This window comes from Cervus canadensis, chromosome 27, assembly GCF_019320065.1.
Source record: "Cervus canadensis isolate Bull #8, Minnesota chromosome 27, ASM1932006v1, whole genome shotgun sequence".
Classification (NCBI taxonomy): domain Eukaryota; kingdom Metazoa; phylum Chordata; class Mammalia; order Artiodactyla; family Cervidae; genus Cervus; species Cervus canadensis.
The window spans coordinates 19,891,799-19,911,634 of record NC_057412.1 but is presented as its reverse complement, the minus strand read 5'-3'; positions in this window follow the sequence as shown (position 1 = coordinate 19,911,634).

Genomic DNA, 19,836 nt, shown 5'->3' with positions numbered 1-19,836 from the left:
CTGAGGAAAAATTGGGGGTAGGGAACCCTTCACTTCTGACTTACTACCTAAAGCTTCAGGATGAATGTCCTAGAATCTTAAGTAAGGTTTAACTAATGCTGAGTAGCCAAACTTTCATAAGTTCTGTTTATAATATGTATATATCTATAATATAATATTCCAGAAAAACATCCATTTCTGCTTTATTGACTATGCCAAAGCCTTTGACTGTGTGGATTACAATAAACTGTGGAAAATTCTGAAAGAGTTGGGAATACCAGACCACCTGACCTGCCTCTTGAGAAACCTATATGCAGGTCAGGAAGCAGCAGTTAGAACTGGACATGGAACAACAGACTGGTTCCAAATTGGAAAAGGAGTACATCAGGGCTGTATATTGTCACCCTGCTTATTTAATTTATATGCAGAGTACATCATGAGAAACGCTGGGCTGGATGAAGCACAAGCTGGAATCAAGATTGCCTGGAGAAACATCAATAACCCCAGATATGCAGATGACACCACCCTTATGGCAGAAAGTGAAGAAGAACTAAAGAGCCTCTTGATGAAAGTGAAAGAGGAGAGTGAAAAAGTTGGTTTAAAGCTCAACATTCAGAAAACTAAGATCATGGCATCTGGTCCTATCACTCCATGGCAAATAGATGGAGAAACAGTGACAGACTTTATTTTTGGGGGCTCCAAAATCACTGCAGATGGTGCTTGCTGCCATGAAATTAAAAGACGTTTACTCCTTGGAAGAAAAACTATGACCAACATAGACAGCATATTAAAAAGCAGAGACATTACTTTGTCAACAAGGTCTGTCTAGTCAAGGCTATGGTTTTTCCAGTGGTCATGTATGGATGTGAGAGTTGGACTATAAGGAAAGCTGAGCACAGAAGAATTGATGCTTTTGAACTGTGGTGTTGGAGAAGACTCTTGAGAGTCCCTCGGTCTGCAAGGAGATCCAACCAGTTCATCCTAAAGGAGATCAGTCCTGGGTGTTCATTGGAAGGACTGATGCTGAAGCTGAAACTCCAATACTTTGGCCACCTGATGCGAAGAGCTGACTCGTTTGAAAAGACCCCGATGCTGGGAAAGATTTAGGGCAGGGGGAGAAGGGGACGACGAGGATGGGATGGTTGGAGGGCATCACCGACTCAATGGACATGAGTTTGGGTAGGCTCCAGGAGTTGATGATGGACAGGGAGGACTGGCGTGCTGCAGTTCATGGGGTGGCAAAGAGTTGGACACGAGTGAGCGACTGAACTGAACTGAACTGATACTATAATATATAAAATATTATTTTACATCTGTGATAGAAGTATTATCTCTTCTTGTTAATAAAAAACATGTTTAGTATTTAAACATGCATTGCAAACTCCACTTCTTTAGAGTAAATTAGTATTTTCTTTTTGTAAATTTGACTCTTCTGGTGGCAGATGGAATGCCAATGTTAAAGAAGCCATAAGCAGTGATGTCATTCTTAGGACCTTTCCACCAGTCTCATCAGAACTATGCAATGTTGATCTAATGACATGGTCATTTTCCTATTAAAGGAAAGGTCATTCCTATTAAAGGTCATTTTCCCCTCAAAAGTTATCCTATTATCTGCAAGAGGGACATCCCTATGCTGAGTTTAATTTCTGTGTTTCTGCATGATTTGTCTCTGGGTCCTCCTCTTGAAATGCTCCAATGATGAATATTTGCCTCAAGATCCTATTCTACTGTGGCCTCCAGCAGGCACCTCAGCACTCTAAACAGGGCACTTTCCACGGGTGCCATCAACTTCAGAAGGAGATGCCTTTTATATGTCTCCTGAATATGGTCTCAGTACTTTGACCCTTATCCTCTTTAGTGGAGTTCAATTCTCTCCCACATATATTTAAGCTAATGAGAGAAGCGTTAAGTAGAAGTTGAAAAAGGGGACAAATAGATTCATCATGAAAATACACTGTGCCATAAAAAAAACTCCATACACCAAGATGCTATTCACAGTGGGGAGTAAATTTATGAATCTCATCGCCTCAACCTACTATATGGACGATTATATATAAATAGGTTCAACAAGGATGCTAGTAGGATATTAAACAAAATTGGGATGCCAGAGGTGGAAGTGGCAAGCTGATTCCTTACCTTCAGGAACATTGTGGAGGTTGGCAGGACACGGCTTCGTGCCTCAGTCAGAGAGGAACTCAACTGGGTGTATTAGTGTCTGGTGGCCGCTGTAACAAATTACTGCAAACTTGGTGGCTTAAAGCATCAGAAATTTATTCTTTCATACCCTGGAGGCCAGAAGTGTGAAATCAAAGTGTTTTCAGGGCACAGTCCCTGCAAGGGCTCTGGGGAAAAATCCAGCTCCCAGTGCCTACCCTGGTACTCCCATCTCTGCTTCTATCTCTTCAACATCTCACTTCTGTATCAATCTTATAAAGATATATGTGGTTATACTTACAATGCAGGATAAGCATCTTGTCCATGATTCTTCATTGCATCTTTTGCCATACAAAGCCATATCCATTCTTCTCCCATATTAGGTAATTTTCGCAGATCCCAGGGATTGGGATGTGGACATATCTGCTTAGGAGTTACTACAGGGAAGGGAATTATCTAAAGGCACTAGAATTTGTAGGGTTCCTTCTTTTTTTAGAATCAGAGAGCTACTCTAGCCTAATCATTGAATGCGTATCATGAGATACGAACTGTAACTTTCCTGATTTCTGCCTTCCCTACATCAGCATTGAGCACCAGTTCTGCTGGATGTTTAAACGAAAACGAGAGCAACTGAATATATTTGAGAAACAGTACATGTAAAACAACTTCAAGGGGACTTCCCAGAAACCTCCTATCCCTATCATCTTTGCGATGTTCTAAAAAGACAATACAATAAATTCATTTTCCAGTCTCTTAACTACAAACCCTTCTTAGTGTTCCCTAACATATACTTTGGGAAACTATGCTTTAATATTAATATCTTTAAGAATAACATTCACTCAAACCACATCATTATATTTCCCATGAGAAACAAATGTAGGTCCATGGCCCTCCTTGTCTCATTTATAGGTTATAATTTTCTTATAATTATTTGAATTATTATAAGAGGAGCCTGTAACAAGTTCCCTCTGGATTTGAGCAGACTTTCTTTCTTTTGGGTTTGCATGAAAATCAATAATTTTCCCTAAAGACATCCAGCAACTATAGTCTAAACATATACAGAGTCCAAGGAAAACTGTACATAAGCTTTTGTGAATTGTGGGCTCACTCTTGTTTGGAAGTGAATGCTGTCTGCTAGAAACTACTGTGCATTCATCCTGACTCTTTTGTGTCAGGCTGCCAAGTTTATATCTTTTAGACACTATGCAGATCTTAAAAAGAACATTTCACCTATTCCCTTAACATCTTTTCATCTCTTGGAGTCAGGTAAGAGAGGAGGAATATTATTTTATCACAATAGTTTGATATATTTTTAAGCCTTTGGATGCTCTATTATTTTAAAAAGTCTTTTCAAAATAAATGCTTTTATATTTTCTTTAAGAAGAAAATGGGCATCATGACTGACTCAATGGACATTAACTTTTGCAAACCCCAGGAGATAATAGAGGACAAGGAATCTTGGTGTGCTACAGTCCATGCGGTCACACACCACGATCCCATGGGGTCAGACACGACTTAGTGACTGAACAACAACAATATTTTTTTATCTTGTCTCTCAACAAATATTTGTTGAATCTTTTGATGTGCCAGCTCGTGTGGTAGATTTGGGATGGGGAAGAATGTGAGTCTAAATGAGACTTTGCTCTTGCCTTAAAGGCACTCTCAGTTTAGTGGAGGACAGTCAGTGTGAGAAAAATCTATCTATTATGAAACACATTTGAATAGCAGGGTGAGAAACATGGGGTAGCAGTGAAGAGGAGTAAAAGATGCACTCTGCTTGGGAAAGTTTTGTGAAAGTAACATTTACACTGGGTTTTGAAGAATGAATAGGAGTTTATTAGCTGTTGGAAAGTACAGTCCAGAATGGGAAAAAAACAGCATATGTAGGGGTAAAAATTGAAGCTGCATCTAGTGTATTTGAGGAGCAGTGAGAAGTAGAAAATTACTAGCCAGAGATAAAAGGGACATCTCATTGGATAGAGAGATATGAAGAGTTAGGCTTGTGTCTAATCCGGAATGATTTTGATTGCTCTGCCAAGAAGCTTAGACATTACTGTGCAGATAATTGGGAGCCTTTGAAGGGTTTTCTACATGGGGTTAACATGATGAAATTTGATTTTCAGAAAGATAATTCTGAAAGTCAGGAGACATGGAAAATGTCTCTGAGAGGGAAGAGTCTGGTAGATTTCTAGTCTGCTAGTGTGTGTGTGTATGTGTGTGTGTGTGTGTATGTGTGTGTGTGTGTGTTAGTTGCTCAGTCTTGTTGGACTCTTTGTGACCCCATAGACTGTAGCCCACCAGGCTCTTCTGTCCATGGGGTTCTTCAGGTAAGAATACTGGAGTGGGTTGCCATTCCCTTCTCCAGGGGATCTTCCTGACCCAGTGATTGAACCCAGGCCTCCTGCATTGCAAGCAGATTCTTCACCCTAGGAGCCACCATGGAAGCCTCCACAGATTTCCAGTAAGAAATCTTAGTAAGAATCCATTTAAAAGGTGAAGAAGACCAGCACTAAGGCTGTGGCATCTGAGACAGGAGTAACTTGATATCTTGACAATTTGACTGATAGTCCAGTGAAGGAAGGAGTAGCTGATACTGACTCCAAAGCTTTTGTCTTGTTCGGTCAGTTGGGTGGATAGGGAAGATATCAGGCAAAACAGACAAGAACAGGAGTTGCTTTGGGGTGGATTTGTGGGTGGGAGTGGGTTGGGAAGTCCTGGATTGTAAGTAGCGAGGGAGATGATACAGTCTGTGGCAGAGACCAGGGGCTAGCTCACTTAGCCTCAGTTTCACCCAGTTTCCATGTGACCTGCTGTTATAGATCAGTCTACTATTAATACAATGCAAGACTACTCAAGATCTACATGTCCCAGCCCTCACTGTGGCTCCCCATCATATACCCACTTCTGAGGTTTAGAAGGTGGAGGTGGACATCCTGAGGCAAATACCACACTCCTGTTACTTCAGCTGTCGCCACTGGTAAGCATGACCTTGGGTGTTTGTTTCTTCTGGGGCAGCTGTAGTAGTTTCCAGTGTCCAATCTTCAGCTTGACAGTGTTGAAAGGAAATGTGGAGAACACTCGTCTTGCTGGCAGAGGTCATGGAAGAGGGGCCATGACAGCTCTGGAGCTAGCAGCCTCCTGCTTCTCCAATCTCCTGACTAAGACAGAGGCAGTGTCTCCCATGAACGTAGTTCCAGAGGATTTTTCCTGGGAACTCAGTGTAGGGCCTATTCCTCTACTTTGCCCACAGTTCTCTTTTGTTTTTTGGCCACATCGCAGTTTGTGGGGGTCTTAGTTCCCTGACCAGGGATCAAAACTGGGCCCTTGGCAGTGAAAGTGCAGAGTTCTAACCACTGAACCACCAGGACTTCCCTTCCCACAATTGTCAAAGCGCCAGAGTCTTATTTTCTTAGCCTAACTAGAATGCTTTTAGTTTCCTATATCTGAAAGTAAAAAGTGTTAGTCACTCAGTTGGGTCTAACTCTTTGCGATCCCATGGACTGTCGCCCACCAGGCTCCTCTGTCTTTGGAATTTTCCAGGCAAGAATACGGGAGTGGGTTGCCATTCCTTTCTTCAGGGGATCTTCCCAACTCAGGGATTGAACCCAGGTCTGCTGCATTGCAGACAGATCCTTTACCTTCTGAGCCACCAGGGAAGCCCTCCTATATCTGACCCCTGACCAGTACACCTTCAAATGTGAAAAAAAAAAAAAATCAGAGAATTCTTTAAATATTGTTCTCTTTATAAAATCACTAAATATGTTTGACATATTTGGCAATTACTGACACTGCAACAGTCTTCTGTATCGTGAGATTAATAACAGCATGACCTTCTCATGAATACCTGTGAGCATGCAGTGCCTAGAACAGTGCTCTCCACTGATGGTGGCCAATGCATTTTTAGGTTTCATTGCATTGAACTGAATTGACTGAACAATCTGTGCTTCTCCTAATAGTGTCATATAATACATTTGGCAATCTCCCTAACTCTGATAGTTGTTTTATATGATAAATTGCCCATATTGTTAGTGTTTAAAACGCTTTGATCTTAAATTTCTTCAGAATTCTCAAATGCATGCCATCTGGCTTCAGTGACTCATGGAAATTTAATGTCTTGAGTTGTATTCACCACCTGTTGTTTCTTTTTTTAGATTTATGCTAGTGAATCATATTTGCTTTCAATGAAAAGTAATTCTTTAGTAAAAATGCTGCATTTATCCTGTCAGGGATGATCACGGACTGAGTAATACAGAAAAACAATTCAACCTCCCTTAATCCTTAATTACTCCTGTCCTCTCCAGGGCAGATATGATTGCATTTTGAGTTCTTCAGCAATCACCAGACAGGGATCACTCTCAATGCTCAGACTATTCTTGTAGAGTGGTTTTTCTCCTTTAGGTTTTATCTGAATTTGGTTATTTTCATCTTTTTTGCATTTTAGCTGTATTCATATCTTGTGTTCTATGTCCATACTACTGTCTTTTCCATATGTTGTATTTCTTCTTACAGACATTTATGATTTTAATATTTTCAGTGGTATGAGGTCTTCAAAATGTTCCCTACACATTCTTGTATAATAAATTAACTAGAGGACAGATGAAGATGGGACGTAGATACACCTTCCTGTACCTGTCAGGATACCTTTGTACCTATCCAGGATACATTTGCTATCAATGTGAACTGGCTGAAAGGTAAGTGGAGTCTGTTAAGAAGTACTGAGATATCAAAGACTTCAGGTACAGTTTAAATGGAATTCTCCCATTTCTTGGTGATTTTCATGGTGATTTTCTGCCTTGTTTGTGTTGGCTTCATCTTTAGGCTGGTTTTTCCATAGTTCTAAGACAACCATTAACTATAACAGGAGTTGTATGTGCCTTATCACATCCATTGAACAAAATTCCTAAGCTCTGCTTTCTCACTGAACCACCTTTTAATAAAGGGGAAAATGAGTTCATCTCTGGAATGACCACATGAGTTATATACTTCATGAGTATTACCCAATGAGGGAAATTTGAATGGATTTGGGGAAGGAAACTATGATATCTCTTCTTCCTATGACCCTGTTTGCCATGGTCTGAGTTAGACTTCAGAAGGTCAATTGGGAAATTTCTCCATATCCTTAAGGTCAGAATAACTTAATATATATTGTTGCATCATTTTTACTGTGTTAATTTTTCCTGTTTCTTCTGTAACAATGCAAAGTTTGAGGGCATATTTTATCTCTTTTATTCCTTTATTACTGATGCTTACCAGCTACCACAGGAGTCTCCTGACTGTAGAAAGCCAATATATATTCACTCTCTATCTATACATCCTTCTGATTAAATGGCCTTAGAATTACATAATTTTAGATTCATAATTTTTTTTTTTAAGCTTTTGTCCATGCCATGAGGCACATGGGATCTTAGTTCCTTGACTGGGGAGCAAACCCATGCCCTTGACAGTGGAAACGCAGAGTCTTAACCACTGGACTGTCCTTGGATAATTTTTGACTTAGGCTTTGCCTCTTGGATCATACTGATCCAGACCTAGGTCATCAGTCAATTTTTAAGCACATGTTAAGTCCTACTGTATGCTAGGTGTTTGGTGGGGGTTTGGATGGGGGAAATAGCTGGGAGTTTAATACAGGTAGTATCTCATTAAAATCTTTGAAAGCGAAGGTAGCTATCTCTCAGGTCTGTGCTTCTCCTTCTATCAGTTTTGGGATTCTTCTTATCCTCAGGTGCTGTGCGCATGTTCTAGTGTCATTGTGTGTGTTGACCAGCGTCTCTGGCTTTCTACTACTACAGCCCCTTATCTGCCGGATGCCTCCTCTATCCATCAAACCACTACGAAACACCTGTGAGGATCCCAGGATGACTGAAGTTCATGACCTGCTTGTGGGACTCCATAGGCTAACGAAAGGTTTACATGCAAATACTGGGTTGGCCAAACATTTCTTTTGGGTTTTTCCATAACATAGAACTTTTTGGCCCAACCCAATAGTAATGTGGTGTGTACAGGATACGAATAAGCATCAGAATTAGTCCAAGCTCCCAGAATAGGCAAGTTAAGAAAATTTTCCCTGAGACAGTGATTCCTATGAATTGGGGGGGAGGGGGAGAAGTATAACAGGCATTGCATCAGAGGTGGCAACATGGACAGCGGCCATGTGATAGAACCTAGATGTTAAGCTAGTATAGTAGTATAAATACATTTCTTTTTAATTTCCCCCTATTTTTTTCCCTTGTGATGAGAACTTTTAAGATTTACTCTCTTAGCAACTTTCAAATAGACATCCAATATTAGAATCTGCCTGCAATGCAGGAGACCTGGGCTCGATCCCTGGGTTGGGAAGATCTCCTGGAGAAGGGAGAGATTACCCACTCCAGTATTTTGACCTGAAGAATTCCATGGACTGTATAGTCTATGGGGTCACAAAGAGTCGGACATGACTGAGCAAATTTCACTTCCTTTAGGAGTGACTGGTTTGATCTCCTTGCTGTCCAAGGGACTCTCAAGAGTCTTCTTCAGCACCACAGTTTGAAAGCATCAATTCTTTGGTGCTCAGCCTTTTTTATTGTCCAGCTCTCACATCCATATATGACTAGAAAAACCATAGCATTGATTGTATGGACCTTTGTAGGCAAAGTGATGTCTCTGCTTTTTAATATGCTGTCCAGGTTTGTCATAGTTTTTCTTCCAAGGAGCTGGATGTCTTTTCATTTCATGGCTGCAGTCACCATCCACAGTGATTTTGAAGCCCCCCAAAATAAAGTCTCTCATTCTATTTTTCCCCCATCTATTTGCCATCAAGTGTTGGAATCAAATGCCATGATCTTAGATTTTTGAACGCTGAGTTTTAAGCCAGCTTTTTCACTCCCTCTTTCACCTTCATCAAGAGGCTCTTTAGTTCCTCTTTGCTTTCTGCAATAAGGGTGGTGTCATCTCCATGTCTGAGGTTGTTGATGTTTCTCCTGGAAATCTTGATTCCAGCTTGTGCTTCATCCAGCCTGGCATTTTGCATTGTATATTCTGTATATAAGTTAAATAAGCAGGATGACAATAGACAGCCTTGACATACTCTTTTCCCAATTTGAACCAGTTCATTGTTCCATGTCCTGTTCTAACTGTTGCTTCCTGACCTGCATACAGGTTTCTCAGGAGGTAGGTAAGGTGATCTGGTATTCCAATCTCTTTAAGAATTTCCACAGTTTGCTGTGATCTACACAGTCAAAGACTTTAGTGTAGTCAGAGAAGAAGTAGATGTTTTTCTGGTATTCTCTTGCTTTTTCTATGATCCCAATGGATTTTGCCAACTTGATCTCTGATTCTTCTGCCTCTTCTAAATCCATCTTTTACATTTGGAAGTTCTCAGTACTGAGAAGCCTAGCTTGAAGGATTTTGAACATTACTTTATTAGCATGTGAAATGAGAATGGTCACCATGCTGTATATTATTTCATCCCAATGACTTATTTATTTTAAACTGGAAGTCTGTGTCTTTAGATGCCCCTCACCCATTCCACCAACCCCCCAGCCCACTCTCTAGCAACCACCAACCAATTTGTTCTCTGTATCTCTGATTTTTTTTTTCTTAGATTATACACATAAATGAGATCACACAATATTTGTCTAACATGTTTATGTACCTGAATCATTTAATATGTCTGAGAAATTGATAAGAACAGGCTCATATTTTATGCTCTGATTCAAGCGGTCTAGCTAAAGTGTTGGTGACCTTTAAATCACTAATCTGCATCAAGGAGAACAATTTCATCATGAATATACAAGTAAACCATAGTCCAAAAATAGCCTAAGTGTATCTTTCTGTTCAGTGGGAAGAATTTTGAGCCAGACCTACATGAGAGGAAGCCGATTAAAGCAACTCATTGCCTGCAGTGACTGGAGAGGATCTCTCAGCAAAGCATCTTCCCAGTGGGGTTTCTGTTCCTTTCTTTCTGGCCACAAATTCTCAACAGTTAACTCACTAAGTGGTGAGGTCAATAAAGTGGGGCATCCTTTTCTGTAGATGGTCTTGGTGATAATGCAACCCAGCCTGAAGAGAACATTAGCCTGGATTAGCTCATTATCTTTGAGATGAACTTCAGAATCTTTTCCGTTCAGTGGATAAAGGACGCTGAGATCACAGGGTACAAGGTGAGGCAGGACAACTACTAGACCCCCAGGGGGAAAGCCTCATTCAGACAGTGTCAGCGCTGCCATCTTTTCTGTGGTTGGTTTCATCCTGAGGTCCTGACTTCTCTTTCCCAACTTTTAGTTCTTTCTTTGGGCAAAGTAATGTGGCCCCTCCCACAAGACATCCTCATTCTCATTCCTAGAACCTGTGATTTTGTTACCTGACTTGGCAAAAGAGACTTGGTTAAGGTGGTTCATGTCGGGAATTTTCAAATGGAGGGATTATCCAGGATTTTCTGGGTAAAACCAATGTAATCACAAGTTGTTTTTACAAGTGGAAGAGGGAGGTAGGTGAGTCAGAGAAGGAGAGCTGTTGACAGAAGTGTAAATGTGACACAATCAGGATCCAAGGAATGTGGGCAGCCTTTAGGACCTGGGAAAGGCTCCCTCAGAATCTTCAGGAGGAATGCAGTTCTGTCAGCACCTCGATTTTAGCTCGATGAGACCTGCTACACACTTCTTACTTCCAGAATTGTGACAGACTAAATGTATGTTAGATGTTAAGTCTGTGGTAATTTGTTACATCAGCTGTAGGGATTGAAAACATCTCTCTTCACTTGATTCCCATGACCTATGAGGTCACCCCTGCCCCATCCACCACTATCCTCCACCATGAAGTCTGTTCAGAGTCTTTGATTCAGTGGTTAATGCGGGGATATTGTCAGGATCAAACCTGTACCAGAGCTGGAAGTGGAATGCAAGCGACATCTCAAGACAAAGAGAGAGCAACAGAGGGCTTGAGGTCAAACAAGTTTGAGACATACCACCAGCAAAGTGTGGGAAGGAAGGGGAGGAGTGTCACCCAAAATGAACACTAACCACTGAGTGCAGAAATGGAGAAGCTAGGATGGGGCATGAGGCAAGGACAGCCAAGAACGTTTCAGCATGACTAAGAGAAATATGTTATGTGATTTTGTTGGGTTCCACAACCTCTGGAACACAGTGACCCAGTTATGAAGGCACTGTGATCTTTTCCCTTACTGTTAAAATATCTTTTGATGAATGTTTTCAACAAGGAGAAAATAAAAAGAATCAAGAAATGAGAGCTTAGAGAAACAATCATATCTATATACATACAAATTATTTTGTTTTAATAATGATGGAGACTCAGACTATACCCCAAAGTGCCTATTAATATATGTCTTAAAAACTTTATTTCCCATTTGAAAGTGATACAGACCTAAAGGCTACAAAAGATCAGATAAAATGATATGAATTACTCCCATATATTCTGTAAAGAATTTTCTTTTGCTTTTTAAAAATCTATTTTGGTTTTAAAACATTTCTCAAAGATGTACAATAATACATAGCTTTTAAAAAACATTTATCTTTATTAGCACCTCACTACCACTTTAAAATGTAGCTTGGGAAAGCATGATTATTACCATTTCATAGGAAATAGGCCCAGAGAAGATCCGTGACTTGCCAGAAGACCTAAACTTGTGAGGCGCTGAAACTTAAATTGTAACAGATATTATTACCTCATTAAATCCTCACAGCATGAGATGAAGCAAGTAAATGGTATATTATTTCATTTTAATATTGGGAAAATTAAAGCCAAATTGGTGAAGCAGCATTGCTAGCAAAATGCAGCAATGTGGAAGATTCTATACCTCATTGCCTTTTTCACTCCTAAGTACCTGAAATGTTAAAGTTTTACTTCCTTTTTAAGACACAGTTTGTAAGATGCCTCTTTTTTTCTGAACTGAAATCCCGGTTAAAATGCTGACAGAACACTCAGCAGGGGAGTTCAGTGGCCTCTGCTCAGCTGACAGGCCCACAGAATTACCAAGGACACAGGCTCTGGGACCAGGCCTGGATGATCCTTCCCCTGATTAACTGCACTAACTGCCGTGTCCCTTTCACAAGCACTGACTCTGCAGATGGTGGGAGTTTCTGAAGCCGTTCAGAACACGGTCAAGTGAGGAGACGGGAGAGAGGCCTGAGGTAAACAGTGAGCATGGCACTTATTTTCCATTGACTGACAGGCAGTTGTTCCTTGGGTTACCACAGGTTCTGTTAAAACAGAATATCAGTTCAAGAAGCCAGTTCTCCTCATGTCCTCAAGTTGGGCCCCCTTTGTATGCCTGAGATAAAATGGAGGTGCCCTGATTGGCACCACCTCAGCATCTAACAAAGTGCGTTCTCTGGAACCCTTGTTCTGCTGGGAGGCCTGTGAAAGGGGCTCCTATGATAAAGCAAGTTAAAAATTCTACCACCGTTTCCTCACTGTTTAGATTCTGAAATGTACGAAAATATATTAAAAGCTTTGTTTGGCTGACAAGCAACTTTTTCTAAACTTATTGAATCATACAATACCTGCTCTCTGCCACCATATAAAAACAAATATAAACCTTAGTGAGAAACTATTTCTTAGTTTATTATTAGGGTTTTTTAATCCTAAAAAAATTTTTTTTAGTGGGATTTCAAAAGAAAGATGATAAAGCTAAAAGAAGAGTTGAGATTCTTGTGATTCTATTGCTCCCTAGGAGTGAAAAATCATAAAATGTCTTCAGGTCTTACATTGTCCATTTATAAAATAAACAACATTTTCTTCAACTCATGGTGTTGAGAAGTTTTAATCAGACTTTTACTAAAGTGATATAAGATTAAACAACTGAAACACCCTAAGCCATTTAGAAGGAAGTGAGATTATTTTTCAGAAATGACTTTTGTAAACAGTATCTAATGCTTTGCACTTTTGAAAAACCAGATCAGATAATCAACAAGGACCTACTGTATAGCACAGGGAACTCTATTCAGTGTTCTACAATAATCTATACGGGAAAAGAATCTGAAAAAAATGAATATATGTATATGTATAACTGAACCACCTTGCTATAAACCTGAAATTAACACAACATTGTAAATCACCAATTTTGTAGATCACCAACATTGTAAATACACCAATATAAAATAAAAAGTAAATTAAAAAATAATATAAGAACAGATCATAGTCTTCATTGTCTTCAAATCTTTGGTGGAATTTAGTATTTTAATCCCATACATTAAGTTATGTATAGAATTTAGAGAGACAACTGGCATTTTTTTTTAATAGCTAAAAACAGACCTCTGAAAGATGAATTATGTGAAAACCATGAGAATATAGACAATTTGTTTTCTCACAGCCTAAATACATTGAGTTACTTCTCAAAGGCCAGTCTCATGAGAGAGGTAAAAATGTATTTACTTAATTACTATATATAGGATAGCATGGAAACTATATTTCTTGGAATACTGAGATGCCTGCCAAAATTGTCTTCATATGTCTACTGTTATTCAAATTAGATAGTTTAAAAGATAACAAAGAGTTTAGAAGAACAAGTAATTCAGTAAGATTATACTATTAATTTACATCTTTTGATACTTTCCTTCCATCTCATTTGCTGCGAGTTAAGGAGAGTGAAAAATTTGCCTTAAAACTCAACATTCAGAAAACTAAGATCATGGCATCCGGTCCCATCACTTCATGGCAAATACATGGGGAAACAATGGAAACAGTGACAGACTTTATTTTCTGGGGCTCCAAAATCACTCCAGATGGTGACTGCAGCCATGACATTAAAAGACTCTTGCTCCTTGGAAGAAAAACTATGACCAACATAGACAGCATATTAAAAAGCAGAGACATTACTTTGCTAACAAAGTCCATCTAGTCAAAGCTATGGTTATTCCAATAGTCATGTATGGATGTGAGAGTTGGACTATAAAGAAAGCTGAGCACTGAAGAATTGATGTTTTTGAACTGTGGTGTTGAAGAAGACTCTTGAGAGTCCCTTGGACTGCAAGGAGTCCAACCAGTTCATCCTAAAGGAGATCAGTCCTGAATATTCTTTGGAAGGGCTGATGCTGAAGCTGAAACTCCAATACTTTGGCCACCTGATGCGAAGAACTGACTCATTTGAAAAGACCCTGATGCTGGGAAAGATTGAGGGCAGAAGGAGAAGTGGACAACAGAGGATAAAATGGTTGGATGGCATCACTGATTCAATGGACATGAGTTTGAGCAAGCTCCGGGAGTTGGTAATGAACAGGGAAGCGTTGTGTGCTGCAGTCTATGGGGTCACAAAGAATCAGATACAACTGAGCAACTGAACTGAACTGAAGGCAGACACAGCGCTTGAAGAAAAGCTTTTGTATACTTCATTGTTTTTGAAAACTACTTTATTCACTAGTTATTTTAACACCCACCCTCAATCAATGCTTCACAGAAATATGCAATAAACACACCCATATTTGCCTTGTATTTTGTTAGAGAATTAAAAATAAACTCCTTAAGATACAGATCCAGAAAGTTTGAGGATAGTATTTTTGTTCCGGCTTAATCACAGAAAAGCAATATAGAATATTTTAGTTCAATCTCTTCCACTTCTAGTGCTTCCCAGTTGCTTACTGAATGAAATGAGAATCTCATGCTTTTCCGTTTAAGATCCACCACAATCTGTTTTCTCCCTCATCCCATGGCTTAGTTCCCATGGGCCTGAAGGATCTAGTCTTTGTTCCAGCTAGCATCCCTAGGACATATATTCTTCCTGTCTGCACTCTGTGTCCATGCCTCTCCTCTCCAATCTCACCTCCAGTCGTCTGAAACCTATTACTATTGTTAGAGGTTAAAACATTTGCCCCAGGTCACTAAGCAAGGAATGGAAAACGCTACAGTTCAAAACCAGGCACTGGTTTGTGGAGCCCACGGTCAACCACCCCACTGAACTGCTTAAATGCTGAAAGAGCTTTTAGTATTTCTAAAATGCTGAAATGCTGATAGAGCTGGCCTTGAATCACGGTTCTATTGTTCCCATCCAGATGACTTTGGGGTAAACACTGATCTTTCTAATTGTTATAAGACTTATAATAAATCTTCAATTAAATAAGATGATGCAATTGGTTAATTTAACCTTCAGTTAAATAAGATGATTAGCAACTGGTTCAGTCCTTGGTCTGGACTGAAGACCCAGCAAATGCCAGCAGTTATTTTTACATCCTTACCCTGTTAAATATATCATACATAAATAAATAAATTTCCTTCCGTCCTCCCTCCCGCCCTCCCTTCCCTTTCTTCACCCCTCCTCTCTCTCTCATTCTCCCCTCCACAGTGAGATTCTATGAATCTTGAGGTGGGGGAAAAAGTTTTATTCATTTTGTTCTTGAACTTTACAGGTGTTAAATATGTATTTTTGATTGATTGATTGATTGGTATTTAATCATTATTTATCTTTTGTGATAGAAAATTTCCAGTTGCTTACTAAGAACACTACCATTGAAGACTTATGTAATATAATAGTTACCTATCCTATTACAGAACAGACACTTCTCAATAATGTAGACATTTTAAGTAATCTTTTGATATTTGTTAACATTCAGTAAATATTTTTAGATGTATCTTCTTTGACAAATATGATATGCTAACAGCATTTATATTTTTGACTGTCAATATTTTTTTTATGCCATAGGAAGTGTCTTGTTAATGTTTTATCCTAGCATGGGCTGGTATGGTGATTAATTTAGTATTCACATGGATAGATACCACATGCACTTTTCTAGGTGTTTCACTATCATTTAGCTTTAGCTAATGGGCACTTAAAGTCTTGCTGATTTTTCCCCAAAGACTCATAGTCATCTATAACATTCTTGTATAATTGGGCTTTAAGTGGAAGTTAAGAGGGTTGACTACTTCCAGATATGCCAAAATTTTCTACTAGTTTAAATTTAAAATTTGAATAACCCTTAAGATATCAAGTTTTGAAATTCTCTAAGAAATTGTAAATTAATATTGTGAAATAAAGTGAAATAAAATGACTTGAGCTTTGTTATTAGAAGCTATTTATAGAAGTCCTACTTTATAAAAATACTATTCAGTATTATTTTAATTCATACACTAAAGCAAGAACAACAACATCTGGAACCTAAAAGTTGCTGCCAGAATAAATAAGATGTATCACTAAGACTTTTCAAGAAGTTTTAAGATATGCTCATTTCAACGTCAACTCTTCATATCTGCTCTAAAGCCATTTTACTTTCTTTAGATCAGCATGTCCATCTTGATGTTGATTGTCTAAGTATTGACTGACAATTATTTGTGAAAAACAGTCTTTCATGTATTCAACTGCTTTTAAATCTAAGTCAGGATTTCCTGCAGTGGTGACTGGCTTTGAGTAGAGACCGATTGGAGTGTTTCTCCACCATGTAGCACTTCTCCACTCTGGTAGTGGTTCCAGCTAATGGATGGTGAATGGAATGGTGGTGGGTGGGGAAGAGAAGAAGGCAGAAGACTATTTCTAGCTAATGTCTACCAATTCACAGGAAATATTTCTGTTTCTTTGTTTTTGGAGAGATGGCCTACCAAATTCCAAAAGCGAAATATCAGTAACCTCATATTTGTCATCTCTCACATCATCTTTTCTAATACCCACAACAACACTTGTGAATTTATTATTAACCTCAGATGAGGATTTACAGATGAGGAAACTAAAAAGCTAATTTACAAAGATTACATGTGAGTCAATGAAAGAATCATGACTTTAATGGAGGTCTTTGGCTTCAGGAGTGATGCACTTTCTTCTCTGTATATCACTTGAAATTTTCCTTGGAAGTGGAAAATAAAACCTTTGGCAAATTAATGGATATGTCCTTAGTGGTATTAATAATTGTAATTGTGCTCCATTATCATAACAGACAAGCAGTTTACCTAAATGACGGAAGTTAGCATGGCTTCTAAACATAGCCATGCTTAGTATTTTTGGCACTTAGAAAGAGAGCAAAAAGAACCAAGCAGATTAAGAAGGTTCTAAGATTTCTTTCTGGATCTGTCACTCACTGTCTGAATTTGAGAAACTGAAAGTGGCAGAATTTCATTTTTCCACCTTCCTATCAGAAGCTATTGATTGTAAAGCCTCTTCATTGCAAAGTAAGATAGAGCATGGGTTCAGTTCTTTTAAAGCAGCTTGATTAAATCAGATAACATTTGCCTGCACCCATTACTCAGATATCAGCTAAGAATCTTTCTTTCTAGTGTTTCAGCAGTGTTTCTCTTTTAACCCTTAAAGCGAGTGAAAATGCCCAGACTTTGTGAGAACAAGTCAACCAGAGTTGTTACTAAGAAAGATAAGAAACAGGTTTGCTTCTACAACCTAACATCTCGATTTATGTGCCTCCACCCACCTCCCTACACACACATAAGGGATCCTCTGTCTCTATTTGCTAGATCCTTTACTGAGAACTAGAGTCCTCTTCCTGTTCTAAACACTGCTCTGAAGCATCCAAAAGTTCTTCCAACTCCCAAATTATTTTAACCTCAAAGAAAACTCCCAACCCCTTAATACAGCCCAAGATCCAGCATATATATTTTTGGTAAAGGGCCAGATAGTAAATGTTTTCATCTCTGGGGGCCAGGTGGTGTCCCTCACAAATACTTAATGTGCAAGTTATAGTGTGAAAGCAATCAGAGACAATAAGTAAACAAATAAACATGACTGTGTTTCTTTTTTCTTTGGCTGTGTTTCAATAAAACTTTATTTACAAAAATAGATGGCAGGCTGCATTTGGCTCCAGGCCGTAGTTCCATGATCCCTGATACAGACCATCTCCTTCATTTAATTGTGTTCTAGAGTCAAATAAACAAGAGGAAAAAAGTAAAACTGATCTTTATTTAGCCAGGATGAGAGCACCAACAACATGCTAAGTCCTACGCCTTGTGCTGGGGATTTAGTGGCGATTAACTCAGACTTGGATTCTGGGTTTACGTTGTTTCCTTTCCTTCTCCCAGGAGAAGAGCAGGATTATCTTGGCATAGGGTGACAGTATCCTAAATTAGAAATTCACTTCTTTTGCAATGGTGTACATGCTCTGCCAACAAAGCCCTGGGTAAACTTGCAAACTAAACAAAGTTTGCCTACTTACATCCCTTCTCAATCTTATCTTTACCTTATCTCTCACCTCTCTGAGAGTCAGTTCCTTGTTCTACTGCTTCAAGTCTTCCATCTCCTCCTACATTCCACACTCTTACTCTACAATTACTTACCCTTCCCTACAGTCTTCTTGATCTATCAGCACCAACACAATGTCCTTAGAGTCTTTAATTTCACAAACTAAACTTACTAACTCCATGGTATAAGTGATGTAGATTTTCTTGTTTAAAAGGCAAGCTTGTGATTCCTAATTCTACTGTAGCTAGCGATAAAGTAAGTATGATCAAATGTGCATCTGCACACTTTGCCTAAACTGTCAGAGCTTAAACCCATATTTTCTGGGCTCAATAGAAATTCAGCTGGATCCTGAATAAGGAGAGCCTCCAGCAGTTTTTTCTGTTTTCTGAAAGAAGGGAGAAAAGACAGCAGAAGTGCATATTATGGGAGGTACAGGCAGTCCAAGGGCTACCTTGCTGTGCCAGCTATAACAGAAGGTATTGACGGATTAATTTAGGCCAGCACACATCTTACTGGGAAGCAGGCATTAATATAGGAAAGTGGAATTAAATATTTAAGTCTGTCAAACTAAAAATGTGAATTGTCTCTGCTCCCTCCTCATTTCATATGTCCTAATTTTTCAAAGGTGGCTTTTGTCTGGTGATCTAGGTAGTCAGCTCTGACAATTTTGACTCATTTGTAAATTCAAAGGCCTTTTGGACCACAGTCAAGGTATTGAGGAACTGATAATTGTTTTTTTTTTTTTTTTTAAGCTGAGAAATAAAAATTTAAGTGAATATTTGTGAGTGAATAGAAAAATATCATGAGCAATTTTTGTTCATAGAAAAGGGAGGGGAGATTCTGTACTAGTCTGAAAAGTCCACCGTAATGGTTTAAGAGGACAGGGGATAGTGATATATATAAAACAAGGAAGAAAGTCTATAAAATTCAATCAACTTCTATAGGCTTGTTTGGTACAAAAAACCCAGGAAAGTTTGGAGTAGCTTGGCATTTCAGCAAACATAATGGGCCTTGGCTTTCAGCCTACTCCAGTGCATTCATTTTCTCTCGGGAGTTTTTTTTCTGATCCAAGGAACTGGTCTGTAAAGAGTTAGGGTTACTTAAGAAGTGATGATTTAGTCCTGGAAGGGCTTTAATGTCCTGAAAGTCTAATCTGTACCTGACTTTACCTGACTGAATGCATCTCTCTTGCTTGATAAACATATCACTGGACAACAGTGAAATTACTTGGCTAATTATGATGTCAGTTGACACTGGTGGTATAAAGACATCTTAAAGTTGGATTCTTGATGAATGTGAAAGGGGAGAGTGAAAAAGCTGGCTTGAAACTCAGCATTCAGAAAACTAAGATCATGGCATCCTGTCTCATCACTTTATGGCAAATAGATGGGAGAAAAATGGAAATAGTTGCAGATTTTATTTTCTTGGCCTCCAAAATCACTGTGGACTGTGACTGCAGCCATGAAATCAAAAGACACTTACTCCTGGGAAGAAAGGCTATGACAAACCTAGACAGCATATTAAAAAGCAGAGACATCACTTTGCTGACAAAGATCAGAGCTTTGATTTTTCCAGTATTTTTTTTGTCCAGTATTTAGGAATGG